This window comes from Phyllobates terribilis, unplaced genomic scaffold (assembly GCF_046119375.1).
Source record: "Phyllobates terribilis strain yellow unplaced genomic scaffold, ASM4611937v1 Scaffold_7__3_contigs__length_470593459, whole genome shotgun sequence".
NCBI lineage: Eukaryota > Metazoa > Chordata > Amphibia > Anura > Dendrobatidae > Phyllobates > Phyllobates terribilis.
In genome coordinates, this window is record NW_027362767.1 from 44,053,917 (window position 1) to 44,079,798 (window position 25,882).

The following is a 25,882-nucleotide window of genomic DNA, read 5'->3' on the forward strand; positions in this document are numbered from 1 at the left end:
GATTTTTGAAGGGTTTTTTCAGAGGAGGAGTCGCAAGTTTTACCTCCTCATAGGGATTATGATTGCGCCATTGAATTTGTTCCGGGTGCTACTCTTCCCAATAGTTGCTTGTTTAATTTTACTATCCCTGAAAGAAAGGCCTTGGAGGAGTACATAGAGACTAGCCTGGCTGTTGGTCACATTAGACCTTCTAAGTAACCTGTGGCAGTTGGATTCTTCTTTGTTAAAAAAAAAGGACGGCGGTTTACGTCCATGTCTGGATTTTCATGAAATTAATAAGATTACCGTATGCAATTCCTACTCATTGCCGTTAATTCCTGACTTGTTTAACCAGTTAGTGGGAGCCAAGTGGTTCTCCAAAATTGATCTCCGGGGGGCATACAATTTGTTACGTGTGAAGGAGGGTGATGAATGGAAAACTGCTTTTAACACTCCGGTAGGTCATTTTGAGAATCTGGTGATGCCTTTTGGTCTTACCAATGCACTTGCATTTTTTCAGAACCTTATTAATGACATCCTGAGACCTTTTATTGGTAAGAATGTGGTTGTGTATTTGGATGACATTCTGATTTATTCACCAGATCTGGAGTCCCATTGGCAGAGTGTACGTGAAGTTTTGCAGTTATTGAGTGATAATTCACTCTTTGCTAAGCTGGAGAAATGTGAGTTCGCTGTGCAGAAAATTAGTTTTTTGGGCTACATTGTCTCCAGCGAGGGCTTTGAGATGGACCCTGTGAAGGTTCAGGCTGTGCAGGAATAGCCTAGGCCTATTGGTTTGAAATCTATACAGAGATTTTTGGGTTTTGCCAATTATTACAGGAAATTCATTAAGAATTTTTCTGTAATTGTTAAACCTCTAATCGATTTCACCAGGAAAGGTGCGAATACGGCCCAGTGGACTACTGAGGCCATTGAAGCGTTTGAGTATCTCAAAGAGAGGTTCAGTTCTGCCCCTATCCTTATGCAGCCTAATGAGACCAAGCCTTTTTTGGTCGAGGTCAATGCTTCATCGGTGGTGGTCGGAGCAGTTTTGTCGCAGGAGAACAAGGGTGGAGTACATCCTTGTGCCTTCTTTTCGAAAAAAAATTCGGAAACCGAACTGAATTATAATGTTGGAAATCGGGAGTTGCTGGCTATTAAACTCGCGTTTGAACATTGGCGTCATTTTTTGGAAGGCGCTAGATTTCCTATTCAGATTTTCACAGATCATAAGAATTTGATCTATCTGGATGCTGCCGAGCGCTTGAATGCCCGTCAAGCTAGGTGGGCACTTTTTTTTTTTCGGTTTCATTTTTCTGTTACTTATATCCCTGGTACTAAGAATGTTAAAGCCGATGCTTTATCTCGCAGCTTCTCTCCTACGGTCGGTGCCGAGGAGGAGGAGAGCATTTTACAGAAAGGAGTTGTGGTGGCGGCTTTGGACTCCGTTTTGGAGAATGGGATTCTGAATGCTCAAGATGATGCTTAATCTAACACTCCCCATGGGAGGTTGTTCGTGCCTAGAGCCTTTAAGAGAGATTTGTTTGTGGAGTATCATGAGTCTCGGTTGGCAGGTCATCCAGGAGTTTCGGAGACTAAGAGACTTATCAGTCGCAGTTTTTGGTGGCCTGGATGGCAGAAGGAAGTCATCAAGTGGGTGCGTCAGTGTACTGAGTGTGCTAGGTCAAAGGCTTCATATACTCCTGCTGCGGGATTGCTTTGCCCTCTGGAGGTTCCTAGTGCGCCTTGGACGCATCTCACAATGGATTTTATTACTGATCTTCCTGTGTCCGAGGGTTTTACTGTCATCTGGGTGGTCGTGGACCATTTTAGTAAGATGTGTCATTTGGTTCCATTCATTAAGTTGCCCTGCGCCAAGACACTCGCTAAGGCATTTGTTAAGGAGATTGTCAAGCTCCATGGCGTTCCCACGGATATTGTTTCTGACAGAGGACCTCATTTTCTGGCTCGCTTTTGGCGTGCTTTTTGTGATAGGTTGGGAGTCCATTTATTATTTTCATCTGGTTATCATCCTGAGTCGAATGGACAGACTGAAAGAAAGAACCAGGATGTTGAACAGTTTTTGCGTTGTTTTGTGGCGGACAATCAAGAGGTGTGGTCTGAGTTTCTGCCTCTCGCAGAATTTGCTCTTAACAATCATACATCCTCCTCTGCTGGGTGTTCTCCTTTTTTTTGTTGTACTGGGAGACATCCGTTTTTTGGTTCGTTCTCCAAATTGGGGTCGGCGGTGCCGGAGGAGGAGAATTTTTCCGGTGATTTGGAGAGAGTTTGGACTAATATACGTTGTAACCTTCAAGAGGCTAACAAGAAGTCCAAGAAGTATTTTGAAGGGGAACGTAAAGAGGTTTTGTTTACTGTGGGTGACATGGTTTGGTTGTCCTCAAAGAACCTGCGGTTGAGGATTCCCTCTAAAAAACTGGGTCCTAAGTTTGTGGGTCCATTTAAAGTGCTTCAGGTTGTTAACCCGTCTGCTGTTAGGTTGGATGTCCCTACTTCCTGGAAGATTAATCCTGTGTTTCATGTTTCCTTGTTGAAAAAGGCTTACGTATCTGATAGGGACGCCACTGTCACAGTTCCTCCTTTGGTGGAAGACGGCGAATATGAAATTTCTCGTATCTTGAATTCTAGATGGCATAGAGGGAAATTACAGTATCTTGTCTCCTGGAAGGGTTTCGGTCCCAAAGACAAGTCCTGGGTAAGGACGGATGATATCTCTGCTCCTAGGCTTGTTAAAGCTTTCCACAGGAGGTTTCCAGATAGGCCTGGGCCTGGAGGATCCGGAAGATCCTCATAAAAGAGGGGGTACTGTTAGAACCCTCCTGTTAGTTTTTTCTATCTTGTGGTTTGCGGTCTCGTGACCATCTGCCTTTATATTCCAGCTCCGCCCTTCTGGCTGTGCTGGACTTCAGTGTTTTACTGTCTCTCTAGCCTGGTGCTTCTGTGCCTTTCTCTGTCAAGTTCGCTTGGTCCTCTGGGACCTCTAGTACTTTTTTTCAGTTTTTTTTTTTGCATTCTGCAACAACTTCTGTTTAGGAGGTGTCCCATTTTTGTTCCAGTCCTTAGTTCTTTTAGGGACCCCTCCCTTAATTCTATAGGTCTTCGTTCAGACTAGCCGAGGACTAAGGTGGGTCTGTTCACTAGGAACAGGCAGCCCGCTACATCGTAGGGATTCAGCTTAGTCTTACTGTAGGGACAGCTTTCCCCTATCTTTCCTTAGTACATGTTGCAGATCATGACATCATCTTTATAAATCTCATTTGAACGGCACCAAACAAAAGTTCCAGCATCATCACCTTGCCCAATGCAGATTCGCGATTCATCACTGAATATGACTTTCATCCAGTCATCCACAGTCCACGATTGTTTTTCCTTAGCCCATTGTAACCTTGTATTTTTTCTGTTTAGGAGTTAATGATGGCTTATGTTTAGCTTTTCTGTATGTAAATCCCATTTCCTTTAGGCGGTTTCTTACAGTTCGGTCACAGACATTGACTCCAGTTTCCTCCCATTCGTTCCTCATTTGTTTTGTTGTGCATTTCCTGTTTTGGAGACATATTGCTTTAAGTTTCCGGTCTTGACGTTTTGATGTCTTCCTTGGTCTACCAGTATGTTTGCCTTTAACAACCTTCCAATGTTGTTTGTATTTGGTCCAGATTTTAGACACAGCTGACTGTAAACAACCAGCATCTTTTGGAACATTGCGTGATGATTTACCTTCTTTTAAGAGTTTGATAATCCTCTCCTTTGACATCTCTCGTGTTGGAGCCATGATTCATGTCAGTCCACTTGGTGCAACAGCTCTCCAAGGTGTGATCATTCCTTTTTAGATGCAGACTAACGAGCAGATCTAATTTTATGTAGGTGTTAGTTGTGAAAATGAAAATTTACAGGGTGATTCCATAATTTTTTCCTCAGAATTGAGTGATTCCATAATTTTTTCCCTCTGCTTGGTCTGAAAAAAATTACCCTTACTGAGTACCACATTTTTAATTTTGATTTCTTTTAGTGTTTCTTAAAGCGCTAACATTGCCATTTGAAATGACTTTTGATTTGTGCCATGTCTGTGATCTGCCTTTTTTCAACAACATTAAACAACTGAATGAACATCCTCCGAGCCCGGTGATTCCATAATTTTTGCCAGGGGTTGTAGTACCAAAACTAGATTATCAATATAGAAAAAAGAATCAGAGCTTACCACGCTTTGTGAGTTAGAAATCCATGGAAGGAAAACCGGTGGGTGCCATGACTCCAGCTGGTGTGGCTCAGCAACAACAGAAAAGTGAAAAGAGCGGCACTTCCACAGATAAAATAAAAACACTATTTTATTTCTTTACACATTAAAACCTGACATACAAAGATAAAAAACTGACGTCTTTTTGGCGCCCTAGACGCCTTTAATAAGCATAGGAATGAAATGACAATGGTGCTGTTTTAAGCTATACAGAGCCAATCACAGAGAGGCTGAAAATAAGTGTAATTAGCAAGTGTGCAAGAACATGCAACATGCAATGCAATACAAAAAATAACCAATCAATATAAATATGAGAGAGATCTATCCTTTAGTTCATACATATGAAATATTTTGTGTCCCAATTTGGCAGGTGGGCAAGAGCAAGAAACATGCAATAAAATACAAAAAGTGACCAATCTATATACACTGCTCAAAAAAATAAAGGGAACACTTAAACAACGGACTATAACTCCAAGTAAATCAAACGTCTGTGAAATTAAACTGTCCACTTAGGAAGCAACACTGATTGACAATCAATTTCACATGCTGTTGTGCAAATGGAATAGACAATAGATGGAAATTATTGGTAATTATCAAGACACCCTCAATAAAGGAGTGGTTCTGCAGGTGGGGACCACAGACTACATCTCAGTACCAATGCTTTCTGGCTCATGTTTTGGTCACCTTTGAATGTTGGTTGTGCTTTCACACTCGTGGTAGCATGAGACGGACTCTACAACCCACAGAAGTTGCTCAAGTAGTGCAGCTCATCCAGGATGGCACATCAATGCGAGTTGTGGCAAGAAGGTTTGCTGTGTCTGTCGGCGTAGTGTCCGGAGGCTGGAGGCGTTACCAGGAGACAGGCCAGTACACCAGGAGACGTGGAGGGGGCCGTAGGAGGGAAACAACCCAGCAGCAGGACCACTACCTCCGCCTTTGTGCAAAGAGGAACAGGATGAGCACTGCCAGAGCCTTGCAAAATGACCTCCAGCAGGCCACAAATGTGCATGTGTCTGCACAAACAGTTAGAAACCGACTCCATGAGGGTGGTAGGAGGGCCCGAAGTCCACAGATGGGGGTTGTGCTCACAGTCCAACACCGTGCAGGACGCTTGGCATTTGCCACAGAATACCAGGATTGGCAAAGTCGCCACTGGCGCTCTGTGTTCTTCACAGATGAAAGCAGGTTCACACTGAGCATAAGTGACAGACATGACCGAGTCTGGAGACGCCGTGGAGAGCGATCTGCTGCCTGCAACATCCTTCAGCATGACCGGTTTGGCAGTGGGTCAGTAATGGTGTGGGGTGGCATTTCTTTGGAGGGTCACACAGTCCTCCATGTGCTCGCCAGAGGTAGCCTGATTGCCATTAGGTACTGAGATGAGATCCTCAGACCCCTTGTGAGACCATATGCTGGTGCGGTTGGCCCTGGGTTCCTCCTACTGCAGGACAATGTCAGACCTCATGTAGCTGGAGTGTATCAGCAGTTCCTGCAAGATGAAGGCATTGAAGCTATGGACTGGCCCGCCCGTTCCCCAGACCTGAATCTGATTGAGCACATCTGGGACATCATGTCTCGCTCCATCCACCAACGTCACGTTGCACCACAGACTATCCAGGCGGATGCTTTAGTCCAGGTATGGGAGAAGATCCCACAGGAGACCATCTGCAACCTCATCAGGAGCATGCCCAGGCGTTGTAGGGAGGTCATACAGGCACGTGGAAGCCACACACAATACTGAGCCTCATTTTGACTTGTTTTAAGGACATTACATCAAAGTTGGATCAGCCTGTAGTGTGTTTTTCCACTTTAATTTTGGGGGTGAATCCAAATCCAGGCCTCCATTGGTTAATAAATTTGATTTCCATTGATGATTTTTGTGTGATTTTGTTGTCAGCACATTCAACTTTGTACAGAATAAAGTATTCAATGAGAATATTTCATTAATTCAGACCTAGGATGTGTTATTTGAATGTTCCCTTTATTTTTTTGATCAGAGTATATAGGATAGATCTATCCTCTAGTTCATGCATATGAAATATTTTGCTATTCAAATTTAATACGAAGCATGAAGCATACAATAATGTACATAGAATGACAAATTAATATATATAGAAAAGATCGCTCTTATAATTCATACCTTTGGGATGTTTTCTGTCTAAATTTAATATCCAGAATGCTTCTCGCAGTATAAGGTGTTTTTGCCAACTGCTTTCTCTAGGGGGATATGGCACTCTTTCTATACCGAAGAATTTAAAGTGCGTTAAGTCACCATTATGGATAGTAACAAAATGTTTGACAGCACCAGAGTACGATTCTTTTTTTTAGATATATTACCATCCAACCAGGGCTGCCACCAGGAATTTCAGGGCCCCATACTGGCAAAATTTTCAGGCCCCCTTGAGACTCTGCCCAGGCTCCACCCCAGCTCCGCCTCCACCCCTCGAACCTTCCACAGTCCCACCGCCCACTCTTGGAAAAACTTCACTTCTGCACCACGTTCCTCACCAATCACACATTAACAGTTGTCATAGAACACCAGATCACATACATAGCCATCAGCTTTTGTATTAGTCAAAAGACTTTTTAAGCCACCACCACGACAAGGAGACTCTTCTGGCCGGGCCCTACTCTAACCTATTAAACATTTCTTCAAATATTTAATACTTTTTTTATATATATTTTTCTTTATTTTTCTTTAAGGGAATGTGTCACATATATTTTTTAAAATGACCAATAATACCACATACAAGGGACAAATACAGTCACACCATGGCCAGACCACATATTACCACCACATAGTGACTGAATAATACCACATACAAGGGACAAATAACGTCACACAATGACCAGACCACATATTACCACCACATAGTGAACGAATAATACCACATACAGGGACAAATACCATCACACCATGACCGGACCACATATTACCACCACATAGCAACTGAATAAAATGACATACAAGGAACAAATACCACCACACCATGACCAGATCACATATTACCACCACATAGTGAGTGAATGCACTGAGGAGAGGCTTCCGTCGGGCCACTCTGCCATAAAGGCCCTACTGGTGGAGTGCTGTAGTGATAGTTGACTTTGTGGAACTTTCTCCCATCTCCCTACTGCATCTCTGGAGCTCAGCCACAGTGATCTTGGGGTTCTTCTTTACCTCTCTCACCAAGGCACTTCTCCCACGATTGCTCAGTTTGGCTGGATGGCCAGGTCTAGGAAGACTTCTGGTGGTCCCAAACTTCTTCTATTTAAGGATTATGGAGGCCACTGTGCTCTTAGGAACCTTGAGTAATGCAGAAATTCTTTTATAACCTTGGCCAGATCTGTGCCTTGTCACAATTCTGTCTCTAAGCTCCTTGGACAGTTCCTTTGAGCTCATGATTCTCATTTGGTCTGACATGCACTGTGAGCTGTGAGGTCTTATATAGACAGGTGTGTGCCTTTCCAAATCAAGTCCTATTAGTTTAATTAAACAAAGCTGGACTGCAATGAAGGAGTAGAACCATCTCAAGGAGGATCACAAGGAAATCGACAGCATGTGACTTAAATATGGGTGTCTGAGCAAAGGGTCTGAATACTTATGACCATATGATATTTCAGTTTTTCTTTTTTTAATAAATTTGCAAAAATTTCTACATTTCTGTTTTTTTTTCAGTCAAGATGGGGTGCAGAGTGTACTTTAATGAGAAAAAAAATGAACTTTTTAGAATTTACCAAATGGCTGCAATGAAACAAAAAGTGAAAAATTTAAAGGGGTCTGAATACTTTCCGTACCCACTGTACAGGCAATACAGTGATCACCAGTGACATTATACACAGGAGCTCTGTATATAGTGTCAGTGTATAGGTAATACAGGGATCACCAGTAACAATATACACAGGAGCTCTATATATAGTGTATAGTGTACAGGTAATACAGTAGCTCTGTATATAGTATATAGTGTACAGTTAATACAGTTTACAGGAAATACAGTAATCATCAGTGACATACACAGGAGCTCTGTATATAGTGTCAGTGTACAGGTAATACAGGAATCACCAATGACATTATACACGGGAGCTCTGTATATACTGTCAGTGTAAAGGTAATACAGGGATCGCCGGTGACATTATAAACGGGAGCTCTGAACATAGTATATCGTGTATAGTGTAAGTGTACAGGTAATACACTGACTCACCAGTGACATCTCTAGTTGAAGATATTCATCTTCGTTTTTCTTCATCCAGTGCTGACCGCCATCACTTCTTACAGCCAGGACTTGTCTCTGTAGAAAATAACACAGTTATCTAGAGCACCGCTTCCAGAGCACATTATCCACTTTTTCCCTAACTTCTACAATACGCAGCTGAATATAGACGTGCACTCACCATTAACCCTTTTCTGACGTGGAGCGTAATAGTACGCCCCACGTCAGATCCCCTTGTTTGGTACGGGTTCCGGCGCTGACTTGCACCTTTCCGTGCACATGTCAGCTGATCTATATAGCTGACATGTGCCCGCAACAGCCACGGGTGGAATCGCGATCCACTCGCGGCTGTTAACTAGTTAAATGCCACTGTCAATATCACCATTTAACTCGCGCTTCCAGGAAGCGCGTCATTGGCCCCACCCGTCGGCGACCCCGTCACATGATCGTGGGTCACCGATAGGTTGGCATGACAACCCAGGGTCTGCAGGAGACCCCTGTGGTTGTCATTGCCAGATTGCTATGAGCACTGCCCAGTGGTCGGCGCTCATAGCAAGTGAGCAATTCTGCTACACACAGGCGATCTGATCATCGCCTGTGTGTGACAGAGGAGATCAGACAACTGCAGCTTCTAGTCTCCTATGGAGAATATTGAAGCATGCAAAAAGTGTAAAAAAATATTTTTAGTCCCTTTACAACCCAAGGTGGTTTGCACGTTAATGACCAGGCTAATTTTTACAATTCTGACCTCTGTCACTTTATGAGGTAATTACTCTGAAACGCTTCAACCGATCCCCCTGATTTTGACACTGTTTTTTGGTGACATATTGTACTTTATGATTGTGGTAAAATTTCTTTGATATCACTTGCGTTTATTTGTGAAAAAAATGGAAATTTGGCAAAAATGTTGAAAATTTTGCAATTTTCAAAATTTGAATTTTTATGCCCTTAAATCAGAAAGATATGTCAAACAAAATAGTTAATAAATAACATTTCCCACATGTCTACTTTACATCAGCACAATTTTGGAACAAATTTTTTTATTAGGGAGCTATAAGGGTTAAAAGTTGAGCAGCGATTTCTCATTTTTCCAACAAAAATTACAAAACCATTTTTTAGGGACCACATCACATTTGAAGTCACTTTGAGGGGTCTTTATGACAGAAAATACCCAAAAGTGACACCATTCTAAAAACTGCACCCTCAAGGTGCTCAAAACCACATTCAAGAACTTTATTAACCCTTCAGGTGCTTCACAAGAATTTTTGGAATATGGAAGGAAAAAATTAACATTTAACTTTTTTCACAAAAATGTTACTTTAGACCCAATTTTTTTTATTTTTGCAGGGGTAACAGGAAAAAATGGACCACAAAATTTGTTGTGCAATTTCCCCTGAGCACGCAGATACCCCATATGTGGGGGGAAACCACTGTTTGGGAGCACGGCAGGGTTTGGAAGGGAAGGAGCGCCATTTGACTTTTTGAATGTAAAATTTGCTTGAATAATTAGCGGACACCATGTTGCGTTTGGGGAGCCCCTGATGTGCCTAAACAGTGGAAACCCCCCACAAGTGACACTATCTTGGAAACTAGACCCCTCAGGGAACTTATCTAGATGTGTGGTGAGCACCTTGAACCCCCAGATGCTTCACAGAAGTTTATAACATTGAGCCGTAAAAATAAAATTTTCACATTTTTCCTACAAAAATGTTTTTTAGTCCCCAATTTTGCATTTTCATAAGGGTAACAGGAGAAATTGCACCATGCAGTTTGTTTTGCAATTTCTCCTGAGTAAGCAGATACCCCATATGTGGGGGAAAACCACTGTTTGGGCGCACGGCAGGGTTCGGAAGGGAAGGAGCGCCATATGACTTTTTGATTGTAAACTTTGCTTGAATAATTAGCGGACGCCATGTTGCGTTTGGAGAGCCCCTGATGTACCTAAAGAGTGGAAACCCACCACAAGTGACACCATTTTGGAAACTAGACCCCTCAGGGAACTTATCTAGATGTGTGGTGAGCACCCTGAACCCCCAAGTGCTTTACAGAAGTTTATAACATGGAGCCGGGAAAATAAAAAAATCAAACTTTTTCCACAAAAATTATGTTTTAGCCCCATTTTTTTATTTTTACAAGGTAAGAGGAGAAAACGGACCCCAAAAACTTTTGTGCAATTTCTCCTGAGTACGCCAATACCCCATATGTGGGGAAAATACAGTGTTTGGGTGCACGGCAGAGTTCAGGAGGGAAGGAGCACTGTGTAACTTTTTGAACGCAAAATTGGCTGGAATCAAGAATGGACGCCATGTTGCATTTGGAGAGCCCCTGATGTGCCTAAATAGTGGAAACCCCCAACAAGTGACTGCATTTTGGAAACTAGACCCCTCAAGGATTTTATCAAGGGGTATAGTGAACATTTTTATCCCAGAGGTACGACACAGAATTTGATAACATTAGGTCATCATATTAAATGAGTTGTCATTAATCTTGAGCGCAAGTGCTCGCTACTTGAGTTTGCATCAGGTACACAGGTATGCACCATGTATCGCGGGTGCTCGAGTGACATGCTTGAATCCCCACCCACATGTTTCACGGTTATTAGACACCCCAAAAAAAATGCGGGGATCGCTCGTGTATGGCAGGCAATCCCCGCAAAGTTTTTTGGCCGCGAAGCATATGGGGCAGAGACTGGAGCATGTCACTTGAGCACCCGCGATACTCAGTGCATACCCGAGCACTCGATGCAAACTCAAGTAGCGAGCACTTATGCTCAACACTAGTCGCCATATCGTCATCTTTCTTTTTTTTTTACTTTTGAAAAAAATCCCAACCCTAACCCTAGCCCAACCCTAACCCCAACTCCAACCCTAGCCCAACCCTAACCCCAACCCTAGCCCAACCCTAGCCCCAACCCAACCCTAACCCCAACCCCAATCCTAGCCCAACCCTAACCCTAGCCAAACCCTAGCCCAACCCTAGCCTAACCCTAACCCTACCCTAACCCCAACCCTAACCCTAGCCCAACCCTAGCCCAACCCTAACCCTAGACCAACCCTAACCCAACCCTAACCCCAACCCTAACACCAACCCTAATCCTAGCCCAACCCTAACCCTAGCCCAACCCTAACTCCAACCCTAACCCTAGCCCAACCCTAGCACAACCCTAACCCCAACCCAAAACTTAATCCAACCCTAACCCTAGCCCAACCCTAGCACAGCCCTAACCCCACCCCAAACTTAATCCAACCCTAACCCTAGCACAACCCTAACCCTAGCACAACCCTAACTCTAACTCGAGAGTTTATTTTTTACGCCATTACTCGTGCGGCATAAGCGATTAGACAACTTTATTTTTCGAGTCGGTGCGAATACAGCGATACCAGAATCATATCAGGTTTTTATGATTGACAGCTGTCAGACACTAAAAGACGCATTTTTTTGTAAAATCTAGTTTTTGCATCGCCATATTTTGAGAGCTATAATTTTTCTTTATTTTGGTCGACAGAGTCATGTGACAGCTTGTTTTTTGCGGGATGAGTTGACGTTTTCATTGGTGCCATTTTCAGGCACGTGACATTTTTTGATCGCTTTCTATTCCGATTTTTGGGAAGCAGAATAAACAAAAAAAAAAACAATTCATGAATTGTTTTTTTTTTTAAAAAAAATTTATGCTGTTCCGCGTGTGGTAAAATTGATAAGGTAGCTTTATTCTTCGGGTCAGTACGTTTACAGCGGTACCACATTTATATAGTTTTTCTATGTTTTGGCGCTTTTACACAATAAAAGCTATTTTATAGAAAAAAATATTTTTTTGCATCGCTTTATTCTGAGAGCTATAACTTTTTTATTTTTTTGCAGATGGAGCTGTATGGTGGCTTGTTTTTTGCGGGACAAGATGACGTTTTCAGCGGTACCATATTTATTTATATTTGTCTTTTTGATCACGTGTTATTCCATTTTTTGTTTGGCGGTATGATGATAAAGCATTGTTTTTTGCTTCGTTTTTTATTTTTTACCGTGTTCACTAAAGGGGTTAACTAGTGGGACCTTTTTATAGGTCAGGTCGTTCCGGACGTGGCAATACCAAATATGTGTACTTTTATTGTTTTGTTTTGTTTTTTTTTCATAATAATATTTATTGATGGGTACATTATATTTTTATTTTAGGTGGGTTATTTTTTAATTTATTTTTTAATATTTTTACAATTGTTTTTTTTTCATTTTTAAACTGTATAACATAGGGAAGGAGCACCATCCCTGTGCTATACAGGCTGTCAGCGCTGCAGAGACAGAAGATACTTTGGTCATGCACATGACCATGACCAAACTATCTTCCTGCTGTCTGGTGACCTGGATGTTGTCATGACGACATCGGGTTGTCAAAACGACATCGGGTCATCATGGCAACATCCGGGAAGCCGCGGCAGACATCGCTGGATGCCGACAGGAGAGGTGAGTATCCCGATCACCTCCCCTTGCCACCGCAATGCTGCGATCGACTTTGATCGCGGCATTGCAGGGGTTAATGTGCCGGGAACTGCTCCCTGTACATAGCACCGGGTATCAGCTGTGACAATCAGCTGACACCTGGCGGCGATCGCGGCCACAAAGCCTGTGTGCGGGCGCTATCGCCAAGACTTACTAATACGTATCAGGCTCTTAAGTCCCAGGGCGCAGATACGTATTAGTACGTCTTGGGCTTTAAAGGGGTTAAAAATATAAAAAAAAATAAAAATAAAAAAAGTTTAAATAACCCCCTTTTGGCCCATTCAAAATAAAACAGTAAAAAAAAAACCCACACATACACATATTTGGTATCGTCGCATTCAGAATCGCCCGATCTATCAATATAAAAAAATAATTAATCCGAAAAAAAATTCTAAACCCCAGAATTAAGTTTTTTTGGTCGCCACAACATTGAAATAAAATGCATTAACGGGCAATCAAAACATCGTATGTACCCCAAAATGGTATCACTAAAAACAACAGCTCGGAATGCAAAAAATAAGCCCTCACCCGGCCCCAGATCACAAAAAATGGAGACGCTACAGGTCTCGGAAAATGGCGCCATTTTATTTTATTTTCTGGAAACTTTGGATTTTTTTTTCACTACTTACATAAAAAAGAACCTACACATGTTTGGAATCTACAAACTCATAATGACCTGGAGAATAAGAATGGCAGGTCAGTTTTAGCATTCAGTGAACGTGGTAAAAAAAAACAAAACAACTGTGGAATTGCACTTTTTTTGCAATTTCACCGCACTTGGAATTTTTTTCCCATTTTCCAGTAGATGATATGGTAGAACCAGCAATGTCGTTCAAAAGTACACAGCACAGCCATATTGACTGAAAAATAAAAAAGTTATGGCTCTGGGAAGAAGGGGAGTAAAAAACGAAGACGCAAAAACGGAAAATACTCCGGTCATGAAGGGGTTATATATAATTAGTTATTATGCAACCCACCATTCCAAATATAAATTGTAATCCAGCACTGTGCCCCTAATAACTATAAATAGCCACTTTCCAAACCCAATAAATATATCAATTAGTTAGCACCTGTACTCTTTCCCCCAATTCAATACCAGTCACTGCATCCTCAACGCACCCCACTTTGTACCTCCCGCTCCCCCGATTCATTATATTTACATGCCCCCCTCCACCCCAATTCATTATGTCATGTCCTCTCTCTCTTCCAACCCACCCTTTATTCATTATCAACTGCTCTCTGCCACATTCAATACATAATTTACTGTCCCCCACCCTCAATTTATCATTATTTGCTGCCCCACCCCCAATTCATCATTATTTACTGTCCCTCATCTCCCAGTCTCACTACATCCTCATTTACTCCCCCACCCTAAAATTCATCATTATTTGCTCTCTCTCATCCCCCAAGTCATTTGCTCTCCCCACCCCCTTCAATTCATTTGCTTTCCCCCACCCTCAGTTCATAATTTGCAGTCCCCCCTCACTTTATCATTGCAGTCCCCTGTCCTCCCCTCACTCCATCATTTGCAGTTCCCCTACCCCTCCACTTCATCATTTGCAGTCCCCCTCCCCTCACCCATTTAATTCATTTTATAAAGTAAAAAAAAATTTCATACTTACCTCACTTACGATCTCCTGCAGGCGCAGCTCTGCTTCTGGTGTCCTGGCAAAGGCCAGTAGCGCGGGTACATGAAGGCGTGTACACGATGACCAAAAGTCCAAAAAAGACAGAAGGAGCTGGAGGTGTGAAGCCGTTCAGGTTTGACGGGTGTGAAATACCCTGCGCTAAGGTGTGTGCCGGCGCCCAGATGCACTGCACTTTGTTTACATCCTGGGTCCCAGTGAGCAGAAACACAAGGGGTCCCGGACCCAGTCCGGGCCCCACCTCGGTACTTCTGCTCACCAGGCCCCATACAGCAGTAAGGGCAGCTATGCCCTGATGATGGCCCTGCATCCAACATAACCCAACATCTTGACAGTGTTTTGATTCTAACACCGACTATACTGTCTATGGATCAGATTGATGTTCTGGTCAGGAGTTTGAATTTTGCACCCAGACAGAATTTTGATTTATTTCTCACCTTACAGGATGTGAATAGATTTGTCCGTAATTTAACTGTAAAAAAACATTTCTTCAAAGATGATTTTGATGCACATGAAACTTTTGAAATGTCACATAATTAGTGTTGAGCGATACCTTCCGATATCGGGAAATATCGGATCGGATTGGATCGGACCAATACCGAAAAAGTATCGGATATCGCCGATTCCGATACCGGAAACCAATGCAAGTCAATGGGACAGAAATATCGGAATGAAAATAAACCCTTTCTTTCCTTGTAGGTTAATTCTACATGAAGGAAAACAACTAAGAATAATGTAGAATGTATTGGGGGAGGTGGGGGAGACAATAAAGGCATAGAGGTTTAGCCCAATCAAATGGAATAGCAGGAATTAATATTTTTTTTAAGACGTTCTGAGTTACGGAAATATTGACTATGTTAAGTATTTTTATATTTCGTCAGATATTTATGTTTCACTACTTACATGCTCTTCACCTTCTTTTTTACTTCTCCCACACTTTCTCCTTCATCATCCTCAGCATCTTTTTCATCCTCTTCTTCTTCACCTTCTTCATCTTCTTCTTCACCTTCTTCATATTATTCTTTTTTTTTACATTCTTCATATTCTACTTCTTCATCTTCTTCATATTCTTCTTCTTCATCATATTCTTATTTGTGACAGGCATTCCTGTAGTTGTTATCTATAAAAGGTTGGACATTACACCTTTCGTTCTGCCCGTCACAAAAGATTTACAACAGGATTTGTCATCGTTCAGTTTGGCCTGCAGCAGCAGGTCTTTTCCAGGGGCACCACGAGGAGGAACGGACTCACCCCCATACACTGCTTAGTCATCTTCTGCTTATAATTTAGATATTATCTTTTGCTCTGATTTTTAGTCTTATGCTTAATGTTCTTACGCTTTTTGTTCTGCAGCTTCTTGTATTTCTGCTTCTTGGTTTTCTGTCTCTTGTTCTTCTGTATCTTGGTGCTTGTCTTCTCTTCTTTGTCCTCTTGGTCAACTTCTTCAGGGTCCTCTTCTTGGTCTTCTTCGGGGTGGTCTTCAGGGTCGTCGTCTTCGGGGGTCCTCGTCTTCGGGGTCCTCGTCTTCTTCGGGTTGGTCTTCTGGCTCCTCGTCTTCGGGGTCCTCGTCTTCTTCGGGGTGGTCTTCAGGGTCCTCGTCTTCTTCGGGGTGGTCTTCAGGGTCCTCGTCTTCTTCGGGGTGGTCTTCAGGGTCCTCGTCTTCAGGGTCGTTGTCTTCGGGGTCCTCGTCTTCTTAGGGTTGGTCTTCAGGGTCCTCGTCTTCAGGGTCCTCGTCAGGGAGATCCAGAGTGATTACCAAGAACCATTTAAAAAAGCTTGAACTTGGAAATGTAGCAGAAGGTACAAGAAAGCTGAGGAACTACCGAGAACCAGCTGACGGTACTGGAACCCGGATGGGTAGCAGAAGGTACAAGAGCCAATGGAACTGCCGAAGACCAGCTGACGGTACTGGAACTCGGTTACTAAGCAGGAGGTACCTGTGCCAGAAAGCACTACCAAGGACCAGCAGACGTTGGTGGAACTTGGATACCGAGAAGGAGGCACCTAATCCAAAGGCACTGCCGAGAACCAGCTGACGGTACTGGAACCCGGATGGGTAGCAGAAGGTACCCATGTAAAAAAAAGTTCAAGGCCGCGAGCCGGCCGCAGTTACCAAAACCCACAGTCCTACAGGGGGTGCTTGTCCTATAGGCACTATGGAACCAGCCTTCATTGCCAGATCCCGCAGCCCACATAGGAGTGACCTAAACTGCAGGCACCATAGAGTCGGCTAACCCGACCGCAACACGACAGGACAACGCATTGGAGGCAAAGTGACGTTGACACTACCCGGAAACAGCTGGCGTGCTGGAACCAGGCTGGGCAGGAGTGAGTACCCGTGCCAAAGACACTGCCGAGAACCAGCTGATGGTACTGGAACCCGGATGGGTAGTAGAAGGTACAAGAGCCAATGGAACTGCCGAAGACCAGCTGACGGTACTGGAACTCGGTTACTAAGCAGGAGGTACCTGTGCCAGAAAGCACTACCAAGGACCAGCAGACGTTGGTGGAACTTGGATACCGAGAAGGAAGCACCTAATCCAAAGGCACTGCCGAGAACCAGCTGACGGTACTGGAACCCGGATGGGTAGCAGAAGGTACCCATGTAAAAAAAAGTTCAAGGCCGCGAGCCGGCCGCAGTTACCAGGACCCACAGTCCTACAGGGGGTGCTTGTCCTATTGGCACTATGGAACCAGCCTTCATTGCCTGATCCCGCAGCCCACATAGGAGTCACCTAAACTGCAGGTGTAGCGCCCCAAGGGTTCGGCCGCTACAGGGGTATTGCACCTCAGACCGGAGGTGTGATATTCCACTCCCAGGTAAGGATGGAGTATGGACCAGGGCTCAGTTAGCTGCATACAGCACACACACCCCATTTCCGAGGGACAGCTCAACGGTGCTCCCACTAGACATAAGTGCAGGCACGACCGACCATGTCCCTGCTGGAGTGGGGAGGGAGGGGTGGAACACCCAGTGCTGTAGGGGCAGATAGGGGCGGTTCCTGAGCGTAGGAAGGAGCCCATTGGTTGCTGGTCACCTGGGCTCATGGCTAGAGGGAGGTATAAAAGGTGGGCACCATCTTAGATCTAGGTTCGTTCTGTGGAGAGGAGAAGACAGGGAGCAGCAGCTCAGGCTGAGTGCTGCTCCAGAGGCAGGCCTAGGGAAGAGGCCGGGGCCTGAGAGGAGAAGGAGAAGTGGGCCTGGAGAAGAGGCCGAGGAGAAGGTGAAGGGGAGCTGAGATTCTGGCTCATCTCAGCTCCAAGAGAAAGGAACAGAAACAGAAAGGAACTGCAAAGAAGGAGAGACTGAGAAACAGAAGGGCTCAGGAACAAGAAGGTGGAAGGGACCCTAAGAACCCACGAGAATCCAGGGTGCAGGGTCAGGCAGATTAAGGGTACCGGATCCCAAGTTGGTGGAGGAGAAACAACCCTCAGCCAAAGACCGGTCGTTGTGATCATCTATTGGTGCGACACCTCATCAAACCTGCTAGGAAGGCACCATATAGGACAGCGGAGGACGGGGCCCACGTTTAACCGCACAGGTCCGCGGCAGCTGGACAAAAGTGGGTCACTGGTGAGGCAGGCCAGAGAAAGGATTAAAGGGGGTCCTGTGCCATGCTCCTAAACTGCCTGGGAGTTGACCGAGCCCCTCACCTGGTGGACGCAGCACGGCTCGGGCGGTCACTGCTGGCCGAAGTGACCTGGAACAAACGAACTGTGAGTAAAGACCCTGGACTGTAACTTGTTGTCTGTGTGCTCCTTCGCGCCTCCAGCACTATTAGCACCGGGACTCTCACCACCATCACTCCCACCATCCACTACACTGCCCTGGGGCTGCACTCTTCCCGTGGGGAGTCACATCACCTCAGCTGCACCCGTCATCAGCCCCAGCGGACTGCCTTGCAGCGGCGGTTCCTAATAACCGCAATCCACGGGTGGCGTAGTCGGACATTATCTGAAGCGCATAGCAGACTGCCATTGGTCTGACCACCCTGAGCCGCGGGACCGGGCCGCCACTACTACCCCCAACGTCTCCCTATCGCCCGGTTCCGCGTGCCCCACGGCCCAGGGGGCGAGTCACAGGCACCATAGAGTCAGCTAACCCGACCGCAACACGACAGGACAACGCATTGGAGGCAAAGTGACGTTGACACTACCCGGAAACAGCTGGCGTGCTGGAACCAGGCTGGGCAGGAGGGAGTACCCGTGCCAAAGTCACTGCCGAGAACCAGCTGACGTTACTGGAACCCGGATGGGTAGTAGAAGGTACAAGAGCAAATGGAACTACCGAGGACCAGCTGACGGTACTGGAACCCGGATGGGTAGCAGAAGGTACAAGAGCCAATGGAACTGCCGAAGACCAGCTGACGGTACTGGAACTCGGTTACTAAGCAGGAGGTGCCTGTGCCAGAAAGCACTACCAAGGACCAGCAGACGTTGGTGGAACTTGGATACCGAGAAGGAGGCACCTAATCCAAAGGCACTGCCGAGAACCAGCTGACGGTACTGGAACCCGGATGGGTAGCAGAAGGTACCCATGTAAAAAAAAGTTCAAGGCCGCGAGCCGGCCGCAGTTACCAAAACCCACAGTCCTACAGGGGGTGCTTGTCCTATAGGCACTATGGAACCAGCCTTCATTGCCAGATCCCGCAGCCCACATAGGAGTCACCTAAACTGCAGGCACCATAGAGTCGGCTAACCCGACCGCAACACGACAGGACAACGCATTGGAGGCAAAGTGACGTTGACACTACCCGGAAACAGCTGGCGTGCTGGAACCAGGCTGGGCAGGAGGGAGTACCCGTGCCAAAGTCACTGCCGAGAACCAGCTGACGGTACTGGAACCCGGATGGGTAGTAGAAGGTACAAGAGCAAATTGAACTACCGAGGACCAGCTGACGGTACTGGAACCCGGATGGGTAGCAGAAGGTACAAGAGCCAATGGAACTGCCGAAGACCAGCTGACGGTACTGGAACTCGGTTACTAAGCAGGAGGTACCTGTGCCAGAAAGCACTACCAAGAACCAGCAGACGTTGGTGGAACTTGGATACCGAGAAGGAGGCACCTAATCCAAAGGCACTGCCGAGAACCAGCTGACGGTACTGGAACCCGGATGGGTAGTAGAAGGTACAAGAGCAAATGGAACTACCGAGAACCAGCTGGCGGTGCTGGAACCCAGGGTAAATATTAAAAACAGAGTGGAGCCAGAGGTGTAATTGGAGCAAGTTTTAAATCAGTAGTACAGTGGATGTGGACAAAGCAGGAGAATTTGCCGTGCAGACGGCACTTCTGAGCAGCAACTAGCGGTATTGGAGCCCAGGGTAAATACTAAAAACAGAGGAGCCAGAGGTGTATTTGGAGGAGGTTTTAAATCAGTAGTACAGTGGATGTGGACAGAGTAGGAGAAATTTCCGTCCGCACAGCAGGGGAACAGCTGACGTTACTGAACCCCAATAACACGGCAGCAAGTGTTGACTGTGCAGACGGCACTTCCGAGCGCCAACTGGCGGTGTTGGAGCTCAGGGATAATACTGAAAACAGAGGAGCCAGAGGTGTAATTGGAGCAACTTTAAAATCTGTAGTAGTGAGAATGTGGACAGAGCAGGAGAAATTGCCGTCCGCACAGCAGGGGAACAGCTGACGTTACCGAACCCCAATAACATGGCAGCAAGTGTTGACTGTGCAGACGGCACTTCCGAGCGCCAACTGGCGGTGTTGGAGCTCAGGGATAATACTGAAAACAGAGGAGCCAGAGGTGTATTTGGAGGAGGTTTTAAATCAGTAGTACAGTGGATGTGGACAGAGCAGGAGAAATTGCCGTCCGCACAGCAGGGGAACAGCTGACGTTACTGAACCCCAATAACACGGCAGCAAGTGTTGACTGTGCAGACGGCACTTCCGAGCGCCAACTGGCGGTGTTGGAGCTCAGGGATAATACTGAAAACAGAGGAGCCAGAGGTGTAATTGGAGCAACTTTAAAATCAGTAGTAGTGAGAATGTGGACAGAGCAGGAGAAATTGCCGTCCGCACAGCAGGGGAACAGCTGACGTTACTGAACCCCAATAACACGGCAGCAAGTGTTGACTGTGCAGACGGCACTTCCGAGCACCAACTGGGGGTGTTGGAGCTCAGGGATAATACTGAAAACAGAGGAGCCAGAGGTGTAATTGGAGCAACTTTAAAATCTGTAGTAGTGAGAATGTGGACAGAGCAGGAGAAATTGCCGTCCGCACAGCAGGGGAACAGCTGACGTTACTGAACCCCAATGACACGGCAGCAAGTGTTGACTGTGCAGACGGCACTTCCGAGCGCCAACTGGCGGTGTTGGAGCTCAGGGATTACAGTTCAGGTGGTAGAAACATGAACAGAACAGGAGACCTGGATACTTTTGCCAACAATTATTTATTCTGGAAGGGGACTGGCAAATTCATGAGAGATCCAGGCCTTGTTCATTTTGAGAAAAGTAAGCCGGTCAACGTTATCGGAGGATAGTCGCATGCGACGGTCTGTTAGTACACCACCTGCGGCACTAAAGACGCGTTCCGATAATACACTAGCAGCAGGGCAAGCTAGCACCTCCAATGCATACTGACTTAGCTCTGGCCATGTATCTAGCTTACAGACCCAAAACTTGAAGGGAGAAGAGCCATCTGGGAGTACACTAAGAGGGCAAGACATGTAGTCTGTCACCATCTGACGGAAACGTTGCCTCCTGCTGACTGGAGCCGTCTGTGATGGTGTAGACATTTGTGGCGGCGGGGACACAAAACTTTGCCACATTTCGGCCATACTGGTCTTGCCTTGTGCTGAGGCGCTGCTTCTGCTCCCTCTTTGTGCAGAGCTTCCTCCACTGCCTCGACGCACTGAGCTGCTTTGTAAAGCACTAGCAGCACTGCTCTCGGTTGGAATGGAGAACATGATGGAATGCACCAGTGCGTCTTGGTACTCCCGCATTTTACGCTCCCGGTTCAACGGTGTTATGAGGCTTTGTAAGTTGTCCCGGTAGCGAGGATCTAGGAGGGTGGACACCCAATAATCAGCCGTGTTGAGAATGTGGGCGATGCGGCGGTCGTTTCTCAGGCACTGCAGCATGAAATCAACCATGTGCTGCAGACTGCCAACTGGCCAAGAAACGCTGTCCCCTGCTTGAGGCGTGATCTCTGCCTGCTCTGCATCACCCCACCCTCGCTCTAGATACTGACTACTAGAGCATTGTGTACCTCCCTCCTCTGGACAGATGTCTTCCTCATCCATTGACTCCTCCTCATCCTCCTCACAAAGTGTCCCCTGCCTAGGCCTTTGTGAGGAACCACGTTGCGCAGACTGTAGAGAAGCAGATGGCATTTGTGACTCCTCATCCTCCACCTCTTCCAAAACCTCGTCCCTTAGTGCTTGCAGTGTTTTTTCAAGCAGGCAGATAAGGGGGATAGTCATGCTGACTAGTGAATCATCTGCACTCGCCATCCGCGTGGAATAATCGAAGGCACGCAAAACATGGCAAATGTCCTTCATAGAGGCCTACTCAGTGGTGGTGAAGTGTGAACGGCGCGCACTGCGACTTGTTTGCGCCTGCTGCAGCTGGTACTCCATTACTGCTGCCTGCTGCTCACACAACCTCTCCAACATATGTAACGTTGAATTCCACCTGGTGGGTAGGTCACATATGATGCGATGTTACGGAAGACGTAATTGGCGCTGCAGAGCTGCAATGCTTGATCTTGCATTGCTGGAACGCCGCAAGTGAGCGCACTCTATGCGGACCTTGTGAAGCAGTGCATCAAGATCCGGATAGTCCCTCAAAAAACTCTGCACGACCAAGTTGAGCACATGTGCCAGACATGGGATGTGAGTGAGGTTGCCTAGGCCCAGAGCTGCCACCAGATTTCGGCCATTGTCACACACTACCATGCCTGGCTGGAGATTCGCTGGCACAAACCACACGTCGCTCTGCTGCTTGATGGCATTCCAGAGCTCCTGCGCTGTGTGGCTTCGATTCCCCAAAGAAATTAATTTTAATACGGCCTGTTGACGTTTGGCCACGGCTGTGCTCATATTGGTCACCATAACAGGTAACCGTTCACGGGTCGATGTGGAGGTAGACCGTGACGGCTCCTGCAGCGCTGATTCAGAGGAACTGGAGTATGAGGAGGAGTCAATGTGTACAGACTGGATTCCTGCAATCCTTGGAGTTGGCAGAACACGTACAGCGCCACTCACAAGATCTGTACCCGGCTCCACAACATTTACCCAATGGGCAGTGAGGAAAAGGTATCGTCCCTGTCCATGCTTACTGGTCCACGCATCGGTGGTCAGGTGGACCTTGCTACTGACGGCGTTTTGTAGCGCATGTTTAATTTTTCCCTCCACATGATGTTGCAGGGCAGGGACGGCTTGCCTGCTGAAATAAAATCGGCTGGGCACGTTGTATTGTGGGACTGCCAATGCCATAAAGTTACGGAATGTGTCAGTCTCCACCAGCCTGAATGATAGCATTTCAAGGGCCAGTAGTTTAGCAATGCCAGCATTCAGAGCCTGTGCTCGGGGGTGGTTTGCCGAGTATGGGCACCTTTTCTCCCATGCCTGTGCTAACGATGGCTGTAGACTGGCCTGGGAGTGTGAGCATGACTGGGAAAGTGGTGCTGTGGGTGGAATTACACTGTGTCTCTGTACAACAGTGCCAGAGATTCTTCCATGGCGATCCTGTGAGGAAGCCGAACCAGCTGTGTGTGAGCTGGAGGAAGAGGCTACAACACGAGCTGAAGAGGTGGTAGGTGGCGCTGTAGGTTGGCCTAGGTCTTCAGTGTGTTTTTGTAACTCCACCACGTGCTTGGTCCGCACATGTGTAGCGCCGGCGTCCCTGCCCTCTGCTAGGCAGGGACGCTGTTCCCCTCACCTCTCTGCTCCGTGCCCGGCGTCCTCCTCCCGCTCTGCTGGCAGCGCGCGCTCCTTCCCGGCCACTGTGCTTAGGGCGCGCGCGCGCGCTCTCCCTCCCTCTTAAAGGGGCCGCGCGCGCCGTCCTAAGGAGTCCCCGGCCAATGGCCGGAGGACTTCACCATATATAAGGCACCTCCTCCAAAATGGAGGTGCCCGAGCAATGTTGTTGCACTGTTCACTACTCTGCTTCAGCCCTCAGGTCCCGTTGCCAGTTACCCACCAGTTACCTGCCAGTTACCTGCCAGATTCCTGCCTGATTATCTGCTACCTGCCTGCTAGTCTGAGGTCCGACGGTCTGCCTTACTACTCCTGTCAGTCTGTCTAAGGACCAGCCTGCCCGCTCACCTGGGAGCGCACATCAGCCACCTGCCTGCTTGCCTGAGGTCCGACGGTCTGCCTTCCAACTCCTGTCAGTCTGTCTATGGACCAGCTTGCCCGCTCACCTGGGAGCACACACCAGCTACCTGCCTGCTAGTCTACCTGGAGGCTCCGCCGTCACGTGCTGTGACCACCTGCCTGTCCAGTGACTCCTGCTCGCTCACCTGGGAGCGCTCATCTGCTGCCTGTCTGCTAGCCTACCTGGAGGCTCTGCCGTCACGTGCTGTGACCACCCGCCTGTCCAGAGACTTCTGCCCGCTCACCTGGGAGCGCTCATCTGCCGCCTGTCTGTTGGTCTTCCTGGAGGCTCCGCCGTCACATGCTGTGACCACCCGTTCATCCAGAGACTCTCGCCTGCTCACCTGGGAGCTCACGTCTATCATCAGCCGCCACAGGTCGTACCAACCCTTTACCTAGAGACTGCCCCGGTCACTTGCCGTGACCATCTGCCCATTCATCCAGAGACTGCCCCGGTCACTTGCCGTGACCATCTGCCCGTTCATCCAGAGACTGCCCCGGTCACTTGCCGTGACCATCTGCCCGTTCATTCAGAGACTGCCCCGGTCACTTGCCGTGACCATCAGCCCGTTCATCCAGAGACTGCCCTGGTCACTTGCCGTGACCTCCAGCCCGTTCACTCAGAGACTGTCCCGGTCACCTGCTGTGACCTCCTGCCCGTCTTCCCTGGTCGCCACCCACTCCCTTACAAGGACTGCCCCCTTGTATAGTAGCTCAGAGGTTCCGCCTCCCAGACCCGTTACAACATGTTTCCACATATTTGTGGTATTGAGGTTGCTGACACTTTTCCCTCTTTTCACCTTCTGATTACACAGCTTGCATTTGACAAAGCAAATGTCATCTGCAACTGTGTCAAAAAAGGACCAGGCACTGCAAGTCTTGGGAGCGCCCGCTTTGGATTTTGGAAGAGCCATGCTCCTAATGGGTGCCGAAGTGGAGGCTACAGGCAACCAAGTCTGCCCCCTCCCTCTCCCTCCTTTTTGGGCTGTTCGGGGAATCTCTTCCTCAGAGCTGCTCCCACCACCTTCCTGTCCCTCACGCCATGATGGGTCAAGGACCTCATCATCTACACCACCCTCTTCAAACAACTGCTTCTCCTGGGTAGTCTCGACAGCACAGTACGCACCAGAAAGTGGCACCTGAGTCTCATCATCAGATGCGTACTGAGGTGTGCTGCTGACCATAGGCACTGGCCCACCCGCCTCTTCAGATTCAGAGAGACAAAACGGTTGCGCATCACTGCATACTACCTCTTCTTCAAATTCTCGAATTCTGCTTGGCTGGCCCCCTCTTTCCAAGCCAAGAGATTCAGAGAACAGAAGTAGAGATGGCTCCTGTCCAGGGCTCTCTGACTGCCTGGGCAATTTGGCAGGTGGTGAAGAGACAGATGGGTGCTCTTCAGTGCTCAGGACCTGAGAGGATCTGGAACTAATTGAAGTCGATGCGTTAGCTGCCATCCATCCGACAACGGCTTCAATTTGGTCCTCCCGCAGCAGTGGGGTACGGCTAGCTCCTACAAAGCTGCGCATAAAGGACTGCTCCCTGGTAAAACTGGGGGATGCTGAGTCACTGGTGCCCGCAGCAGGCACAGAATCCCCACATCCTCTCCCTGCAGGCACAGAATCCTCACGTCCTCTCCCTGCAGAAACTCCACGCCCACGCCCACGACCACATGCCTTACTCCCTGCCTTCTTCATCTTGGTAGACTGATAAAGATAGGCAGAAAAGTACTAAGGGCTTAGTGTGCTTATTCCTGAACAGCAGCTAACAGGTATAAGAAACACTAATTTTATAAAGTGTGGACTAGACTTTAATATGAGCTAATGTGGCCTACACAACTGTAAAGTGGAGTGTTTGGTGAACTTTATTTAGGTTTTTTTGTCACAAAAAGACACTGGATGTGCCTAAAGATGTAATAACGATAGTATCACAAACTTTTTGTAGCTATTACAATGTAGGAAGGTAACCTACAATGCAA

At 47.0% G+C, this 25,882-nt stretch overlaps 1 long non-coding RNA gene across 1 annotated transcript in view; it reads right to left on the reverse strand.

The window, feature by feature from the left end:
• Positions 1 to 7,090: 7,090 nt before the first annotated feature.
• Positions 7,091 to 25,882, reverse strand: part of LOC141153547 (uncharacterized) — a 220,194-nt gene continuing 201,402 nt past the window's right edge. The window contains exons 3-4 of the long non-coding RNA XR_012247319.1: positions 8,431 to 8,517; positions 7,091 to 7,535 (exon numbers count right to left, since the gene is read on the reverse strand). This is a non-coding gene — a long non-coding RNA (uncharacterized lncRNA). The remainder of the gene's footprint in view (positions 7,536 to 8,430; positions 8,518 to 25,882) is intronic.